Here is an 8,112-nt window from a genome sequence, read left to right as displayed (position 1 = left end):
TTCTGTTACTCTGTCATCCTGAGACTACATAGTGAATTCCAGGTCAGCCTGGGCTAGAGCAAGATCCTACCTTGAAAAAAAAATAAATTAATTGATTTAATTTAATTTTAAAGAGTTAAAAACCAGAAAAATAAACAAGGGCTGAGGATATGGCTCGACTCGTGCCTGAGTGTGGATCCCCAGAGCCCACATAGAGCCAGGCACTGTAGCCCTGGTGCCTGTAATCTCAATGGGCCTGTGGCAGAGGAGGGAGCAGAGATGAGGTCCCCTGGGCGCTTACCTGTCAGCTAGCTTGGTGAGGTAGCAGTGAACAATGAGAGACCCCACCTCAAACAAAGTAGAAGATGAGGAGTGACACTTGAAACTGTCCTTTGACCTCCATGCACAAGCCTAAGTTTGAGGTCACCAGAACAGAAACAAAGGGGGTTAGGAAAGGAGAATCGCTGTGGGTTCAAGGCCAGCCTGGGACTACAGAGTGAATTTCAGGTCGGCCTGGGCTAGAGCAAGACCCCCACCTCAGGGAAAAAAAGAATTAAGTTTTAGTATGGTGGTTTTTTTGTTTCCTTTCCTTCTATTTTCCTCCCCTCTTATGTCCCCCATAGCATCTATTCCATTTTTTTTTAACATGGAACACTTCACGAATTTGCATGTCATCCTTGTGCAGGGGCCATGCTAATCTTCTCTGTATTGTTCCAATGTTTGTATATGTGCTGCTGAAGTGAGCACCCATTCCATTTTTATAATGTTTCCTTTAGACCTCTCCTCTTTTCCCATCACCTCTAAATCTCTTCTTGTGGTCTCCTATCTCTATTCATAGCTAATAACTCACTCTCACATCCTTTATTACATACAGACATTAAAAGTGAGGATCTGGGGGGGGGGCTGGAGCGATGGCTTAGCGGTTATGCACTTGCCTATGAAGCCTAAAGACCCCAGTTTGAGGCTCAATTCCCCAGGACCCATGTAAACCAGATGCACAAGGTGGCACATGCATCTGGAGTTCGTTTGCAGTGGCTTCAGACCCTGACATGCCCATTCTCTATCTGCCTCTTTCTCTCTGTTGCTCTCAAATAAATAAATAAAACAAAAAAAAAATTTTTTAATAAAAAGTGAGGAACTGGAGCTGGAGAGATGGCTTAGTGGTTATGGCACTTACCTGCAAAGGCAAAGGATCCACATTCATTTCCCCAGGACTCACATAAGCCAGATGCACAAGGGGGTGCATGTGTCTGGAGTTTCTTTGCAGCGGCTGGAAGCCCTTGCATGCCCATTCTCCTCTCTCTCTCCCTCTCTTTCTCTTTCTCTCAAATAAATAAATAAAAGTGAGGATGTGCATATGAGAGGGAACACAATTTTTTTTCTTTCTGGGCCTGGTTATTCATTTAGTATAATTTTTTTCAAATTCTGTCATTTTCTTGCAACTTTCACAACTTCATTTTTCTATACAGCTGAATAAAATTCCATTTTGCTGTTGTTTTGTTTTTTTCTCATTTTGAGATAGTCCTTGAACTCATGCCTCCTGCCTCAGCCTTCCAAGTAAGTGAGATTACAGGCCCAGCTGGTTTTTCTGTGTTGTTTTTTGAGATAGTCTTGCTATATTGCCGAGGCTGGCCTGGAATTGCCAGTCCTTCTGCCTCAGCATTTCAGGGGTGGGATGGCAGGTAAGTACTACCACACCCAGCACCCAGTCAGTCGTTTGTACCTGGGACCTATGTGACATCTGGTCAGGCCAATAGGCCCCTGTCAGTTTGCAGATACTTACTGGGGCGGGGTGTACCTTGATAAACTCACCATAAAGTGAAAAGATTATAAGTTGAAAATGCACTTAGTACACCTAACCTACTAAGCATGGTGACACAAGCCAATAACCCCGGCGATTTAAGAGGCTGAGACAGGAGGATCAAAATTTCAAGGCCAGAGCTGGGCGTGGTGGTGCACGCCTTTAATCCCAGCACTCAGGAGGCAACAGTAGGAAGATGCTGTCAGTTCAAGGCCAGCCTGAGACTACATAGTGATTCCAGGTCAGCCTAGGCTACAGTGAGACCCTACCTCGAAAAAAAAAAAAAAAATTCAAGGCCAGCCTGGACAATTTAGTGAGAACCTGTCTCCAAACAAAAAGTAAAAAGAGGGCTGGGGAGATGGGTTAGTGGTTATAGAGCTTGTCTGTGAAGCCTAAGGACCCAGGTTTGATTCCTCAGGACCCATGTAAGTCAAATGCACAAGGTGGCACATGCATCTGGAGTTCATTTGCAGTGGCCAGAGACCCTGTATATGTTCATTCTCTCTGTCTGCTTCTCTCTCTCTCTCTCTCTCTCTCTCTCTCAAATAAATAAATAAACATATTTTTTAAAGTGAAAGAGGCCTTGGGACATAGCTTTATGGTAGATGTTCCTAGCCAGTATTTGTGAAACCATAGTTTCAATCACCAGTACAGAAAGGAAGGAAGGAAGAGAGAGAGAGAAGAGAGAGGGAAGGAAGGAAGGTAAGGGAAAGAAAGAATGAAAGAGCCAGGATCCCAGCACTCAGGAGGCAGAGGTAGGACCGCAGTGAGTTCAAGGCCAGCCTGAGATTACATAGTGACTTCCAGGTCAGCCTGGGCTAGAGCAAGACCTTACCTTGAAAATCCAAAAAATATAAAGAATGAAAGAAAGAAAGGGAAGGAAGGAAACAAAAAGTAAAAGGAGAAGAAAAAGGGAAAGTGAGAGAAAAGAGAAAGGAAGGGCTGGAGAGATGGCTTAGCGGTTAAGCGCTTGCCTGTGAAGCCTAAGGACCCCGGTTCGAGGCTCGGTTCCCCAGGTTCCACGTTAGCCAGATGCACAAGGGGGCGCACGCGTCTGGAGTTGGTTTGCAGAGGCTGGAAGCCCTGGCGCGCCCATTTTCTCTCTCTCCCTCTATCTGTCTTTCTCTCTGTGTCTGTCGCTCTCAAATAAATAAAAAAAATTAAAAAAAAAAAAGAAAAGAGAAAGGAAGACAATGAATTTGTGATATAGTAATAATATGTAATTGATCATCTGCTGTGACCATAATTTCAACTTTGAGGTGAGGTCATATTTTGAGGCTCTCCAGGGTCACATTTGACCACTCTACAGAGAAAGCGGGACAGCTGTCGGCAAGCTAAAGGCAGTGCACATGCGCTGTAGTTTGTGGCCTCTGTTCATACCTGAAGGAAACTGAAAAACAAATGAGCATTGTATTCCCTGCCCATTTCATAGACTCTGATTTAAAATGTTTGCTTTGGGGGCTAAGGACATGGCTGAGTGGGTAAAGCACTTGCCATGCAAGCATGAGGACCTGAGTTTGATCCCAGTGCTGGGGACAGAGACAGGAAGATGCCTAGAGCATGCCAGCCTGTCTAGATGATTCTGGGAGCTCCAGCCAGGTTCGGTGAGAGGCTGCCTTGAAAAAATAATGAGATGGACAGTGTTTGAGGAAGACAAATGATGAATGATGTTGACCTCTGGCCTCCACATGCATGTATACCTGCACACATATATTCAGACATGAACATTATACATACACATTTTATATATATATATATATATATATATATGTATATGTATATGTATATGTATATGTATATGTATAGATATAGATATAGATATAGATATAGATATAGATATAGATATAGATATAGATATAGATATAGATATAGATATAGATATAATCACTCCAAAGTGTGTATTTCTGGCCCTAGTATTATTATTATTATTCTTTTTTGTTCAGTCTCCTTGTTTATTAAGAAAAAAAAAATAAGATCCAGGCATGGTGGCACACACCTTTAATCCCAGCACTAAGAAGGCAGAGGTAGAGAATCACCATGAATTCAAGGCCACCCTGAGACTACATACATAGTAAATTCCATGTCAGCCTGAGCTAGAGTGAAACCCTGTCTCTCTTTTTTTTTTTTCAAGGTAGGTTTTCGCTCTAGCCCAAGTGGCCTCGAACTCACAGCGACCCTCCTACCTCTGCTCCCTGTGTGCTGGAATCAAAGGCATTTGCTTGAGATATGGCTCAGTGCTTGCCTGCAATGCCTAATGCCCCAGGTTTGATTTCCCAGTACCCATGTAAAGCCAGATGCATGAAGTGGTGCACATACCTGGAGTTCGTTTGCAGTGGCTGGAGGCCCTGGTGCGCCCATTCATTCTCTGTCACCAGATGAGTGGGATGCAAACTTCAGGGTCTTTGGGTATGGCAGAGGCTTCCATAGCGCACATTTTTGCTGAGGAGGTCAGTAGCAAGAGGAGCAGCGTGTCCAAGTCCTTCATGGTGGGTTCAAGTCCAGACTCAAGGTCACCCAGGCTGTGTGGCTCTAGGCAAGATACTGCACCATCACACTGTGGATTTCAATGACACAGGACACATGAAAGCACCTTGTACATGTATGAGAGGGTGTCATGACAGTTATCTTTAAAGTTGTACCAACAACATTATTATTATTATTATTATTATTATTATTATTATTTGGTTTTTGATGGCTCAGGCTGACCTGGAATTCACTATGTAGTCTCAGGGTGGCCTCGAACTCACAGCCATCCTTCTACCTCTGCCTCCCGAGTGCTGGGATTAAAGGCATGCACCACCATGCCTGGCTCCAGCTACATTTTTTAATCCACCTGTAGTCTCACTGTGTATTCCATGGCCCGTTCATCGCATGAGGAGTTGGGAGACAAAGCTCAGAAAGACCACTGTAGCCTACTAGTAGCTCTTCAGCAGTGTGGATGACGGGGCGGTTTCTGAGCCCTCATTGCCTGGTGGTAGTATGCTGGATTCAACCTGGTTATTAAGGACGTGGAGCTGAATTTCAGGGGTTGCATAGTCAGTTGTTAAATCTTTGGTAGCTTGATTGTCAACCATGGTGGAAGTGTTTACACCATGGAAATTGACCAATGCAATGAACCGAGGATATTCACCCCGCCCCACACAGCTGGTCGCCCACACGTCATTGTCTCTGATGGCCTGTGCTATATTTGACAGTGAGATATGACAAGTTAATGCAAAGAAAATTTGTTTTACTAGGGGCTGGGGATGTAACTCAGAGGTATCCCCAAAAAGAGGCTAGAGGCCTGACTCAGGGGTAGAGCACCTACCTAGGATTTGCCAACGGAGGGCTGGGGTTGTGGCACAGCGGTATAAAAGAAAGAAACTGCAAGGCGTGGTGGCACACACCTTTAGTCCCAGCACTGGGGAGGCAGAGGTAGGAGGATCGTCATGAGTTTGAGGCTACCCTGAAACTGCATAGTGAATTCCAGGTCAGCCTGGGCTAAAGTGGAACCCTACCTTGAAAAACAAAACAAAAAAAGAAAAAAAAGAAGAAGAAAGAGAAGGAAACCCTGAGCTTAATCCCTATTACTAGAAAAGAAGGAAGAAAGGAAGGCAGGGAGGGAGAAAGAAGGGTAGAAGAGAAAGAGAGAAAGAAAGTGGAAAAGGAGGGAAGACACTGGGTTTATTAAACCCCTAACCCATCTCCACAACAGACCCCTACCTGACTAATTGTCAAATCCGTTGGCAGCCATAACTATGCAGTAAGATTTATTAACCCCATTTTGGAAAGGAAAATAAAGATCAAGGAAATCTTAGGTAACAAAGACAAGTGATGAATTTGGATTAAGACCCTCTAACTATCTCTAATGCCAGCACTTAGGAGATGAAGGCAAAAGGATAAGAAATTCAATGCCATCCTCAGCTACATGACAAGTTCAAGACCACCCTAGGCTATGTGAGACCCTGTCTCAAAAAGTCAAAGCTCAAACAATAAAGGGGCTGGAGAGATGGCTTAGTGGTCAAGCACTTGCCTGTGAAGCCTAAGGACCCCAGTTCGAGACTTGATTCCCCAGGACCCATGTAAGCCAGATGCACAAGGTGGAACATGCATCTGGAGTTCATTTGCAGTGGCTGGAGGCCCTGGTGTACCCCTTCTCTCTCTCTCTACCTGTTTTTCTGTCTGTTGCTCTCAAATAAATAAATTTAAAAAAAAAACTCAAAAATGCCTCAGGAATGAATACAGAAGGAAATTAAAAAAAAAAAACAATAAAAATAACACCATGGTATTTTGGGTTATGGTGTGGGGTGCATGTCTGTAATCCCAGGGCTGTGGAGGCAGAGACAAGAGAATCATGAGTTTGAGCTCTGGTGCTACGTAGTGAATTCAAGGCCAGGTATAGCTACATAGTGTGATCCTGTCTCAAACAAACAAAACTCCACTGTATAAACATGTGTGCCATGTGTAGATGACCATCCTATCTCCCTCTAAAAGGCTCAAGAGTATGAGTGAGGTCCATCATTGGTTTTATCATATTTACAAATAAAAGAAAACCAGAGACCTTCCATGATTAGACTTCTCAATATCTGTGCTTTTCTCTGAGCCTGCTGCCTTCAAGGGTAGTGGCCACAGAAAGTTGGGGTCATAGCTGGGTTAAAGTGAGTTTGAACACGCGAGGCAAGCTTCATCCTCATGAGAAAGTTTTCAGGAGGGCAGAGCCCTGCAGGGTTGCCAGAAATGATGAGGGTTTGAATGTGACTATAAGGACATTCTCCACTTCTTTGAGCATCTGCAGTGGACAAGCCAGCTGGCTGGGTTTGGGACAGTAAAGACGGAGCCTGTGGCAATGACTCACCTGGTTCCTAAGATAAAGGCAGAGATCTCCACTCTGCTGGGCGAGGCCCTGAGATCCGGAAAGTACTGGAAAAGGACTTTGTTATAAAATCTGGCTTGATTTACTAAGGGTGTGGTGAGCAATGCTGGATGGATTTTCCGCAACTGTCAAGATTTCAAATTATCTGCCTATTGTACTCATAAATTATTTAAAAAAAAATCTCCCAGAAATCCCAATGTGTACTTAGGTCTCACATCTAAGGCTGCAGGCAGCCAAAAGATATTTGCTTTATGGATCATGTGTCTTAAGCTTTGGTCTCAGATGCTAGAACTTAAGCGCTCGGGTTAGTTTTCGTTTTCAGATGAAGAAATTAGGGTACAGATGTAGTAGGGACAGGATCTGCCTGCCTCACCCGGATGATAACACACCCCTGCTGATCATTCCTACATCCTTTCTGTTTTATTTTTTAAAATGTTTTATTCTTAGTTATTTGAGAGAGAGAGAAAGAGGCAAAGAGAAGGAGAGAGAGAATGGGTGTGGTAAGGCATCCAGCCACTGCAAAACAAACTCCAGACACATGTACCACCTTGTGCATCTGGCTGCGTGGGTCCTTTCGCTTTGCAGGCAAGCACCCTAGCCACTAGGCCATCTCTCCAGCCCTATCCTTTCTTTTCTTTTGACAGGATCTTGTGTGTCCCAGGCTGGCCTCAACCACACATTGTAACTGAAGATGGCCTTGAACTTCTGATTCTCCTGCCTCCACTCCTGAGTGTATATTCTAGGCACGCACCACTGGTTTATGGTCGAACTCTGGGGCTTTGTGTACGTGGGTACTGGGAATCAAACGCAGGTTCTCATGCATATGTGGCACTGGCACGCACTTCACCACAACTGAGCTATCTCAACTCCTTAGGAGGTAATTTTTTTTTTAATTTTATTTATTTATTTATTTGAGAGTGACAGACACAGAGAGAAAGACAGATAGAGGGAGAGAGAGAGAATGGGCGCGCCAGGGCTTCAAGCCTCTGCAAACCAACTCCAGACGCATGCGCCCCCTTGTGCATCTGGCTAACGTGGGACCTGGGGAACCAAGCCTCGAACCGGGGTCCTTAGGCTTCACAGGCAAGCGCTTAACTGCTAAGCCATCTCTCCAGCCCAGGAGGTAATTTTTACATGATTCTACTTAGGTCTGTATGATTCTCCCAGGTAAGGAGGCTACTATCATCCGTATGTCAGAGGGGGATACAGTTAAACCTAACATGGCCTCAGAAGTCTCCCCTTCCCCAGTCCGAAGTCACATTGTGGCATGTGTTTGGACGCCCTGGATGTCTTATTCTGGCAGGACATGGCATCAGGGGAAGAGAGCCTGCTGCTACTGTGGCTGGAAAGGCCCCACTTGCTGATGCATGGGCCTTGAGTTAATCCTCCCCAGACACTCCATGTGAAGAAAGACGATATGCAGCAGACGAACCCACCCGACTTCTCCCAGGCCAGTGACATGGCCGACATGACCTTCCTG

General features: G+C 44.9%; 1 non-coding gene across 1 annotated transcript; it reads right to left on the bottom strand.

The window, feature by feature from the left end:
* Positions 1 to 619: 619 nt before the first annotated feature.
* LOC123458973 lies at positions 620 to 726 on the bottom strand. Its single transcript, XR_006635906.1, has one exon. It is a non-coding gene; the product is annotated as a U6 spliceosomal RNA (small nuclear RNA).
* Between the last annotated feature and the right edge of the window lie 7,386 nt (positions 727 to 8,112).

This window comes from Jaculus jaculus, chromosome 2 (genome assembly GCF_020740685.1).
Source record: "Jaculus jaculus isolate mJacJac1 chromosome 2, mJacJac1.mat.Y.cur, whole genome shotgun sequence".
NCBI classification, from domain to species: Eukaryota; Metazoa; Chordata; class Mammalia; order Rodentia; family Dipodidae; genus Jaculus; species Jaculus jaculus.
The sequence above is the reverse complement of the archived record's forward strand: the minus strand, read 5'-3'. Positions and strand labels throughout refer to the sequence as shown.